This window comes from Bubalus kerabau, chromosome 5, assembly GCF_029407905.1.
Source record: "Bubalus kerabau isolate K-KA32 ecotype Philippines breed swamp buffalo chromosome 5, PCC_UOA_SB_1v2, whole genome shotgun sequence".
Taxonomy (NCBI): Eukaryota; Metazoa; Chordata; class Mammalia; order Artiodactyla; family Bovidae; genus Bubalus; species Bubalus kerabau.
Window position 1 is genome coordinate 75113058 of NC_073628.1, and position 12091 is coordinate 75125148.

At 38.6% G+C, this 12091-nt stretch overlaps 2 protein-coding genes across 3 annotated transcripts in view; one reads left to right on the forward strand and one right to left on the reverse strand.

Annotated features, from left to right (window-relative positions):
* Nucleotides 1-12091, reverse strand: part of GPATCH2 (G-patch domain containing 2) — a 473250-nt gene that overhangs the window by 201083 nt on the left and 260076 nt on the right. The window lies entirely within an intron of this gene.
* SPATA17 (spermatogenesis associated 17) overlaps nt 1-12091 on the forward strand; it is a 238168-nt gene that overhangs the window by 7178 nt on the left and 218899 nt on the right. The window lies entirely within an intron of this gene.

Below are 12091 nucleotides of genomic sequence, written 5' to 3' on the forward strand. Positions count from 1 at the left end.
TCTAGTCGTGTATGGATGTGAGAGTTGGACCATAAAGAAAGCTGAGTGCCACAGAATTGATGCTTCTGAACTGTGGTGTTGGAGAAGACTTTTGAGAGTCCCTTGGACTGCAAGGAGATCCAACCAGTCCATCCTAAAGTCCTGAATATTCATTGGAAGGACTGATGCTGAAGCTGAAGCTCCAATATTTTGGCCACCTGATGCGAAGAACTGATTCATTTGAAAAGACCCTAATGCTGGAAAGATTGAAGGTGGGAGGAGAAGGGGATGACAGAGTATGAGATGGCTGTATGGCATCACCGACTCAATGGACATGAGTTTGAGTAAACTCTGGGAGTTGGCGATGGAGTATGCTGGTATGCTGAGTCCATGGGGTCGCAAAGAGTCAGACACAACTGAGTGATTGAACTGAACTGACTGAAAACGGGGTAGATTGCAATCTGATGGCCCATTGCCTTCCAAATTCTTTTTCCACATAAGTACATTTTCGATATAATTGCAGTCAAAATCAAGAAATTAACATTTGTATGCTTCTACCATCCAATCTTCAGACTCCGTTCAAGCTTTGCCAATTGACCCAATAGTGTTATTTATAGCAAAAATTCTTGTTTTGTCTCTTCAGTTATCTTTAATATAGAATATTTTCTCAGTTTTTCTTCAGTTTTCATGACCTTGCCACCTGTGAAGATCACAGGTCACTTATTTTGTGGAATTTCCCTCAGTTTAGGTTTGTCTAATTTTTCCTCCAGTAGATTCAGGATATGTACCTATGGCAGAAATATCACAGAAGTGATGCTATAGTCTTCTTAGTACATCTACCAGGTACTGTATCATCTTGATTCATCCAGTTACTGATGGAGTACATTTAGATAATGTCATTAAGATTTTGTCTGCTAGGCTTCTCCACTGTGATGTTCTTTTTCTTTTTTGGTAATAGCTATTTTTTAAAAGCAATTGTTTTGAGGCTATAAATGTATTCTGTTCCTCTTCTAACTTTCAATTTACTTATTTTCTTATTTATATCATTATGGACACATGTGTTCCTATTTTAATCCATGGGTTAGACCCCATTACCCTTACCTGTCTTTAGGCTAGTATTATCCCAGATTTGTCTAACGGGAACCACTTCCTTTTGTGTCCTGTTCATGGTAATATTCTCCTGCTTTGTGACACACAAAAAATGTTGAGGCTAAGCTTTTACTTTTCCTGTCCCAACCCTGGGTTTATCTCATTTCTTCAAGGACCTCTTGTTTCTTTTAGTAGATGCCTGTGTCATTGGGCGTTGCTGTTCTCAGGCCTTGTCACGTGGACAGAGCTAGAAAATACGTGTATACGTGCACTGGCACAGAGTTTACGTCTATACTTTATCTAGATATCTAGCTATTGATCGATCTACCCATTAATCCATCCATGTGGCTATTGAAATCCATGAGTTTATGTTAACAATTCTGTTTCAAATCCAGCACTACAGAGTTCATTCTAGTATTTCTCCCCCTTTTCTGAGAAACCTGGCTTGTTATTTTTAACATATTCACTTATTTGAATAATCCCTCTGTGTATAATCAAACTCCTGTCACCGTAACTACTTTCTCTTTTAGGGATACCACCTTTAACTCTGTGTGATGGCTTCCTCTCCGTGCTGAAGTGCCAGTTCCCAGCTAACTCGGATACCTTTTCATCACTCTTGGTCTCTGATTCCCTGTGCTGGTGCCCTTCCATGTGTACACCATTTTCACCCTTCCTCAACACCCTAAAGCCACGCCTCTTCTCCATGGGAACACTCTCCTTACTCAGATGGGACATCGTACCCCAGGCTGCCCCTCCGTGTGGATGCCGACTGTACCCCACACAGGCTCTGATACTCCATGCTGAGCCATGAGATCCTCCCATTCCCCCAACCCCACCCCACAAAGATCTTTGCTTTCCTTACCCACTGCTGATTTCCTTAGTGAAGTGAGGAGGAGGAGGAAGAAAAGTAAATATGAAATATTTTTGAAGTACACTAACAGTATACATCTACATGACAAGCTATGATAATTCCTACTCAATGATCTAATGCTAGACACTCCTGACAGTCCAGTTATTAGAACTCTGACTGCTTTCCCTACAAGGGCCACGAATTTGATCCCTGATTGGGGAACTAAGATCCTGTATGCCATGCAGCTGGAAAAAAATTGCTTATGTATTAGCAACCCCTGATTCATTGGACTGTGACAAGAGCTATAATGAAAACTGTTAACGAAAGTGAAAAGAATCTGCCTGCAATGTGGGAGACCTAGGTTCAATCCCCGGGTCAAGAATATTCTAAGATTGTCTGGAGAAGGGAATGGTTACCCTCTCCAATATTCTTGTCTGGAGAATTCCATGGACAGAGGAGCCTGATGGGCTACAGTCAATGGTCACAAACAGTCGGATATGACTGAGTGACTAACTCTTAAACACACTGCCTGGCAGTCCAGTTGTTAGGGCTCTGGGTTTCCACTGCTTTCACTATGGGGGGAGAGGGGTGCCGGGGGGCAAAATTTCAATCCCTGGTTGGGGAATTAAGATCCTGTATGCCATGCAGCCCGAAAAAAAAATAATGCTAATGTGTTTGTAACCTATGATTCATTGAACTTGTACCTTCTAAAATGTCCTATTTCTCATCATCCAGTAGTAACTGACCTTTTATTAGAAACATAGGTAATAATCAGAATCCAAAGTAGAAAATAAGCATAATTCCTGCATTTACGGAGTTTGAAATCCTTAAGACCTAATAGTGAAGTGATATGGAAAAAATAATCATTTTGGACATCAATATGTCTTATAACCATGCCATGTCTTGCCTGCTGCTCAGTCATGTGAGACTCTTTGCGACCCCATGGACTGTAGCCCACGAGGCTTCTCTGTCCATGGGGTTTTCTAGGCAAGAATACTGGAGTGGGTTGACAGCTAATACTGTAATTTTATTCCTAATGTCTGAAATAGCTACAAGTTAAATGACAATGAGAAGCAAAGGGTATTGGGTTTTTAGTCTAGCATTTATTCAATAGTTAAGGTCAGACTAAGCACAGTATTTTGATGTGTAAAATGCAGATTTTTTGCATATTAAGGAAAAATATTTAATCACACATTTTTTTCATTTTTTAATTATTGTCAGTTATTTTCTGGCCACTAATGATATATATGCACATAGTGTTATACAGGGTTGTAATACTTATTTCTAGTTGATGATGAAGTGACTGGAAACTTCCCGCTTTTTCTCAGTGTTTTATTAGATTCCTGGTAATGCTTTTGGTCTTTCATCATTATTAATTCATTTAGTATTCATTGTGATAATACTGATCATAATAAATTTATTTCAAATTCATGTAGATGTCATATTTTATTCACAGCTATAGGATTTTCATTGTAATTTGGAACTAATTAATATACCATTAAAATAAAGTGTTACCCACATTTTTCATTTTAAACATAAAATGTCTAGCAGTTCATGACATATTGTATGAGTATGCAGCATCCCAGTGGTAACCCAAGTATCTGTAAATTTCATTTTTAAGCAGTTAAAAAATGGCAACAGAAAAATGTGTAGAAGTCAAATTTCAGCCCATAACTTAAAATTGAGCACAAAGCTAACTACTAGTTATTTCAAAGCATTTCCCTTTAATTTAATTTAATGTATAGTTCTTATTAGTATATATATATATATATATACTTTTAATTAAATGGCTGTTTAAAAAACCCAGAGATTTTTAATAACTCCAAAAAGAAATTATTTAATCTTCCTTTTGACTAAGTATTATATGTTAACATTATTACTGGGAGAGTTGAAAAAGCATAAACTCAAGACAGATAATGTGATTGCTTATCTTGTGTGATAATTACACGTAAGGGGTAAGCTCAAACTAATATATTAGTTGAAAAAGTATTAGGCATATCTGTATACCGTATACTTTTTCTCTCTCCTTTGTAAAGGGTGTCAGCTGTTTATTGCTGGTGAAGGAGAGAATAATGTTTTCATTAATTTCATTAATAGAGTACAGTTTACCTTTGAACTACATGGGTTTGAACTACCCAAGTCCACTTATATTCAGATATTTTTTTCAACAGATGCATTCTACAATAATGCACAATCCCCAATTGTTTGAATGCTGGGAATGATTGAAGGTGGGAGGAGAAGGGGACAACAGAGGATGAGATGGTTGGATGGCATCACCGACTCAGTGGACATGAGTTTGAGTAAGCTCCAGGAGTTGGTGATGGACAGTGAAGCTTGGCGTGCTGCAGTCCATGGGGTCACAGAGGTGGACATGACTGAGTGACTGACTGAACTGCGGGTATTTGGGCTGATGTAAGATTATGCATAGGATTTTTGACTGAGTGGGGTGTTGGTGCCCTGAACAGCCTCATTATCAAGGGTCAACCAGGTTTACTATAGGCATTTGAAATATTAAGGGCACAGAATCTAGAAAAATGGTACTGATAACCTATTTGCAGAGCAGGAATAGAGACACAGATGTAGAGAACAGACCTGTGGACATGGAAGCAGGGGAAGGAGAGGGTAGGGTGAATTGAGAGTAGTATTGATGTATATATACTACCATCTATAAAATAAATTGCTAGTGAGTAGCCACTATATAGCATAGGGAGCTCAGCTCGATGCTTTGTGATGACTTAGAAGGGTGGGATGGGGGGGTGTGCTGGGAGGGGAGCTCTAGAGGGTGGGGATATATGTATACATATAGCTGATTCATGTTGTCATGTAGCAGAAACGAGCACAACAATGTAAAGCAGTTATATTCCAATAAAAAAGTTTAATGGTAAAAAGGGTTAAATAACCATGAAAAACCATTTTATCTATTATCATGAATTTGACTTTATATCAGCCTTTTTGAATAAATGTTTCTTTCCTTATCTTCTTTACCCTCTGTCTTCTTTGAATTGCCTGCTCTACTAGACATTGTGTTACTTTATCTTCTCTATTTTTGCCCTAAATGACATTTTTATTTCCTGTACTAGAATAGAATATTGACTAGGATAAAAATGTTAAAAGAAAAATGAAAGATTCCTTCTAACCCTGAAACCCCATGAAATAGTGGCCTTGTTTTCATGACTGATTCATGGCATTTGACACTGTTGAATCATGATCTCCCTTCTTGATGCTTTTCCAGTAACTTCTAGGGAACTGTAAAATACTTATGTCTTTTATTTGGGCCTTATGTTTTTTTCCCGTTGTTTGACATCTTTCACTATAAATATTTTTGAACCAAAGACCATTACATTTTGGAGATATGTGATTCCAAGGCCTCAGTGATAATATTCAGGGAATCTAATATCCCTTTGTATTGTACACAGAACTCTGAAAACTAGTTAAGAACTTTGCCTTCTGCCTTGACTTCAGCTATTACTTATCTTATCTTCCTTCCTTCCTTCCTTCTTTTTTTCCTTTCTCTGTCCTTCCATGGACATTAGTTTAGCTTCTCCTATGAATCAGATACTATAGTATATGTTAGGATACAGATAAAATAAAAGGTGAGCCTTTCTCTCAAGAAGATAAGTATTATGATTAGTATACAGAAGAACTTTCAGAGTACTATAAAGATACATCCCTTTGGAAATTGTAGTTGCAAAAGTCATTTCAAGAACAGGGTATAGTTTTGTGATAGCTTGAAGGCAAGAGAGCACATGGCCTATTCTGGGAACTATAGGGGTAGAATGGCTCTGTCATAGGACTGAAGTGGTGAAAGAAGACATGGGAGATGAAGTCTGAGGCCGGGTGGATGAACAATGACATCCTAAGAACCTTAGACGTCATTCAGAAGATTTGGGGTGTTTTGTGGGATTGCCACAAAAGGGTTTTATGAAAAAATTGACTTTGATTTGATTATATTCAGGTTTTAGAAAGACCATTTAAACAGTGACTGGAAGGATGGAACAGAGTAGAAGACTAGTGCCTAGGAAACAATGGTTTTGCAAGAAGCTAATCTTTAAAAGGTGAAGACACAAACTAATGCAGAGAATTGGTCTTGCAGTTTCTGACTGAGCACTTCATTGAATAGTATTGTCATTCATGAGAAATGGCTTGCAGAAAAAGTTGGCTTAAAGCTCAACATTCAGAAAACGAAGATCATGGCATCTGGTCCCATCACTTCATGGGAAATAGATGGAAAACAGTGGAAACAATGTCAGACTTTATTTTTTGGGGCTCCAAAATCAATGCAGATGGTGATTGCAGCCATGAAATTAAAAGACGCTTACTCCTTGGAAGGAAAGTTATGACCAACCTAGATAGCATGTTGAAAAGCAGAGACATTACTTTGCCAACAAAGGTCCATCTGGTCAAGGCTGTGGTTTTTCCTGTGGTCATGTATGGATGTGAGAGTTGGACTGTGAAGAAGGTTGAGCGCCGAAGAATTGATGCTTTTTAACTGTGGCGTTGGAGAAGACTGTTGAGAGTCCCTTGGACTGCAAGGAGATCCAACCAGTCCATTCTAAAGGAGATCAGTCCTGGGTGTTCTTTGGAAGGACTGATGCTAAAGCTGACACTCCAATACTTTGGCCACCTCATGTGAAGAGTTGACTCATTGGACAAGAGTCTGATGCTGGGAGGGATTGGGGGCAGGAGGAGAAGGGGATGACAGAGGATGAGATGGCTGGATGGCATTACTGACTTGATGGACATGAGTTTGAGTGAACTCCGGGAGTTGGTGATGGACAGGGAGGCCTGGCATGCTGCGATTCATGGGGTCGCCAATAGTCGGACACGACTGAGCAACTGAACTGAACTGAACTGAAAAGAGAACAGAGGGTGGCTGTATATGGAGGAAGGATGAGAGGAGTTATTTTAGATCTGTTGACTTAAAGTACCTGAGGAATATCACAGCACAGATGTTAAGATATCTTATATACACAGATCAGGATTGCTGTGCATCCTCTGAGAACCTACTCAAATGCTTCCTTTGACTCCCATCTTTTCCTACTGATTATTTCATTAAAAAAAACCCTTTTCTGCTTTTATATTTTCCAGATCTTTACTTCTGACATGATAGTTCCCTTTTCCTATATGGTATTTCACTTTTCACAGGGTTTTCTTTACTGTTAAAATATTTTTCACTTCTGTTAGTTTGAGAGTACAGACTATGTCTTTGGTTTAAATGGCTTGCTAAATGTGATGGCAGCGTCATGGCAGCAGAGGTTCTTCCTTTTTCTCTCCACTTTGATTTAAAACTAATCAGACATACATTACCAGAAGAAGAAAAGAAATTAAAAAAAAGAGAGCACCTCTGCACAGCATACTAGAAAACCTGGGGTATCCATCCATCTGTGCACCTGAGAGTGCATGGATTGGACTGCAGAGGAGGTGGCAGAGCAAGGGAAGTGGCACTGGATCTGGTGGCAGCAGAGGAGTCATGGCAGAGAAGGCAGATCCCGATCTGTCAGCGAGCTGGTCCAACCTTTCTGGAAGAGGAGGTAGAGGATGATGGTGGTGAGTAGGGGGTCTGTCCTGTCTGTGTTGCAACTAAAGGCACCAGGTTGTCTCTGAGGACACTCAGTGGCTGTGGGAGGTAAAAGAAAGGGAGGTAAGCAGATGACAGAAAATGAAGGAAGCCATTGTCTTTCCCCTGGGCAGAAAAAAGACTGACCATGCACCTCTGGGACACCCTCCCCCCACCACCACACACACACAATTAAGGGAGCTTCTACTGAGCTGTGGACACACTTAAAGTCCCAAATAATAAGCACACATCTCTCCAGGCTTTGCACTACCTTTGCTGTATTGTTTTGTTTTTTTTTTTAACTTTACATAATTGTATTAGTTTTGCCAAATATCAAAATGAATCTGCCACAGGTATACATGTGTTCTCCATCCTGAACCCTCCTCCCTCCTCCCTCCCCATACCATCCCTCTGGGTCGTCCCAGTGTACCAGCCCCAAGCATCCAGTATCATGCATCGAACCTGGACTGGCAACTCGTTTCATACATGATATTTTACATGTTTCAATGCCATGTGTATGTGCCCAACCTTAGGGGCAAGTCAGTGCCAGTAAGAACAAGAAACTTGTGTTTATAGCACTACCTTTGGGAAAACAAAAGGAAGACTCCTAATTATTAACCTGGTGAACTGTTAGAATTAAAGTAAATAAAGCCTTGACAAAATAAAAAAGAAGGGCATGACAGCCCACTCCAGCGTTCTTGCCTGGAGAATCCCATGGACAGAGGACCCTATGTGGTCAATTGTGTTGCCAAGGGTTGGGCACATCTGAAGTGACTTAGCATGCAAAATAAGAAAGTCTACCTCAACTACAACAGTAGAGATGCTTTTCATCAGCCACCATAAATAGTAAGGGTAGCATGATATTACAAAATTAAATGACAATTTTCCAGCAGCCAAATCCAAAGGCATGGGATATTACAAATTAATAAGAATTTAAAATAAGTGTTATAAAGGAATTCACTGGGCTACAAGAAAATTCAGAAAGGCAATATAATAGGCAATAATACTAAAAGTGTGAGAGATTTTAAAGCCCCACTATTAGCAATGGCTAGATTGTCCAAAGAGAAAATCAAGGCAATGTTGGGATTGAACAACACTTTATAAGGAATGAATTTATTAAACATATATTGAACATTCTATCCAACAGCAGTGGAATGCACATTCTTCTCAAGAGCACATGGAATATTCTTCAGGATAGATCATATAATAGGCCACACACAAAAAAAAACTTAGCAAATTTAAAAGATTGAAATCATATCTATCTCCTCTGACTACAATAGTATGAAGCTAGAAATCAACAAGAGAAAAGTGAGAAGATCTGCAAATATGAACAACATACTTCTAGACAACCATTGGATCAAAAGAAAAATCAAAAGGGAAATAAAAAATTGTCTCAAAACAAATGAAAATTAAAACATAACATATCAAATACTGTGAGATTCAGCAAAAGTAGTTCTGAGAGGAAAGTTTATAGCAATAAATGTATATATTAAGAAATTTCATCTCAATTGAGTAACCAAACTTTACTCCTCAAGGAGCTAGAAAAAGAGCAAATTAAGTTCAAAGTTAGCAGAAAGAAGGAAATAAGGATCAGAATGTAAATAAATGAACTAGAGACCACAAAAGCCATAAAAAGGATCAACAAAATTAAGAACTGATTCTTCAAAAAAAGATAAGCAAAATTGACAAACCTAGACAAAAAGGGGACTCAAATTTAGAAATGAAAGAAGAGATACTACAACTGATGCTACAAAAATACATAGAATCCAAAGATACTGCTATTGAGCATCTACACCAAAAATTATACAACCTAGAAGAAATGGATACATTTCTAGAAGCAAACAACCTACCAAGATTAAATTAGGAAAAAAAAAAACAAAAACAAAAAATGAATCTGAACAGACAATAAAGAGTAAAGAGACTGAATTGGTAATTTTAAAACTTCTAACAGAAAACTCCAGGATCAGATGGGATCACTTCAGAATTCTACCTAACATTTAAAGAAAATGTGAACACCAATACTTCTCAAATTTTTCCAAAATATTGAAGAACATGTCCAAACTCATTCTGCAAGCATTATTTTGATACCAAGACTAGATAAGGACGCAACAAGAAAAGAAAACTGTAGACGACTATCCCTCATGAACATAGGTGAAAAAAATTCTCAACAAAATGTTAGTTAACTGAATTCAAGAACACTTTGGACACTATGACCAAGTAGGATATATCACTGGGATGCAAGGACTATTTGATATATGCAAATTAGTAAATATAATATATCATCATATCAATAAAATGAAAGACAAAAATCATATGGTCATCTCAATAGATTCAGAAAAAGCATTTGACAGAATACAACATCTTTTGATGATAAAAAACCTTAAAAGACTGAGTATAGAAAGAATATACCTTAAAATAATATAGCCCATGCATGACAAACCCAGCTAACATTATTCTTAATGTAGAGAAATTGAAAATATTTCCTCTAAGATTGAGATCAAGGAAATGATCTTACCACTCCTGCTCAGTATAGTACTGGAAGTTCTAGCTAGAGTAATTAGGCAAGACAAAGAAAGACATCCAAATTGGAAAGGAAGGAGTGAAACTCATTATTTGCTGATGATAGAAATAGCATGGATGATAGAAGTAGATGATATTAAGAGGTGACAAGAATAGACAAAAGAACTATACAAAATGATCTTACTGACCCAGATAACCATGATGGTTTGATCACTCACCTAGAACCAGACATCCTGGAAGTCAAGTGGGCCCTAGGAAGCATCACTATGAACAAAGCTAGTGGAGGTGATGTAATTCCAGCTGAGCTATTCCAAATCCTAAAAGATGATGCTGTGAAAATGCTGCATTTAATATGCCAGGAAACTTGGAAAACTCCGCAGTGGCCACAGGACTGGAAAAATCAGTTTTCATTCCAATCCCAAAGAAAGGCAATGCCAAAGAATGCTCTGCTGTTGCTGCTGCTAAGTCGCTTCAGTCGTGTCCAACTCTGTGCTACCCCATAGATAGCAGCCCACCAGGCTCCACCGTCCCTGGAATTCTCCAGGCAAGAACACTGGAGTGGGTTGCCATTTCCTTCTCCAATGCATGAAAGTGAAAAGTGAAAGTGAAGTCGCTCAGTCGTGTCTGACTCTTAGCGACCCCATGGACTGCAGCCCACCAGGCTCCTCTGTCCATGGGATTTTCCGGGCAAGACTACTGGAGTGGGGGTGCCATTGCCTTCTCTGAAAGAATGCTCAAACTTCCACAAAACTGCACTCATTTCACAGGCTAACAAAGTAATGCTGAAAATTCTCCAGCTAAGTTACAACAGTACATGAACTTTGAACTTCTAGATGTTCAAGCTGAATTTAGAAAAGGGAGACGAACCAGATATCAAATTGCCAACATCAACTGGATCATAGGAAAAGCAAGAGAATTCCAGAAAAACATCTACTTGTGCTTCATTAACTATGCTAAAGTCTTTGTGTGGATCACAACAAACTGTGAAAAATTCTTAAAGAGATGGGGCTACCAGGTCACCTTACCTGCCTCCTATGAAATCTGCTTGCAGGTTAAAAAGCAATAGTTAGAACCAGACTCGGAACAACCGACTGGTTCCAGATTAGGAAGGGAGTATGTCAAGGCTGTATATTGTCACCCTGCTTATTTAACTTATATGCAGAGTACATCATGCAAAATGCTGGGCTGGATGAAGCACAAGCTGGAATCAAGATTGCCGGGAGACAGCAATCCCACTGCTGGGCATACACACTGAGGAAACTAGAATTGAAAGAGATACATGTATCCCAATGTTCATTGAAGCACTGTTTACAATAGCTAGGACATAGAAGCAACCTAGATGTCCATCAGCAGATGAATGGATAAGAAAGCTGTGGTACATATACATGATGGAATATTACTCGGCCATTAAAAAGAATGCATTTGAAATAAAAACCACAATGAGGTTCCATCTCATGCTGGTTGGAATGGCTGCTATCCAAAGGTCTACAAACAATAAATACTGGAGAGGGTGCAGAGAAAAGGGAACCCTCTTACACCGTTGGTGGGAATGCAAACTAGTACAGCCACTATGGAGAACAGTATAGAGATTCCTTAAAAAACTGGAAATAGAACTGCCATACGACCCAGCAATCCCACTCCTGGGCATACACACCAAGGAAACCAGAATTGAAAGAGACGTGTGTACCCCAGTGTTTACTGCAGCACTGTTTATAATAGCCAGGATATGGAAGCAACCTAGATGCCCATCAGCAGATGAATGGATAGGAAAGCCATGGTACATATACACAATAGAATATTACTTAGCTATTAAAAATGCATTTGAATCAGTTCTAATGAGGTGGATGAAACTGGAGCCTATTATAGAGACTAAAGTAAGTGAGAAAGAAAAACACCAATACAGTATATTAAGGCATATATATGGAATTTAAAAAGATGGTAATGATGACCCTATATGCAAGACAGCAAAAGAGACAGAGATGTAAAGAACAGACTTTTAGACTTTGTGGGAGAGGGAGAAGGTTGGATGATTTGAGAGAATAGCATTGAAACATGTATATTATCATATGTGAAATAGATCACCAGTCTAGGTTTGA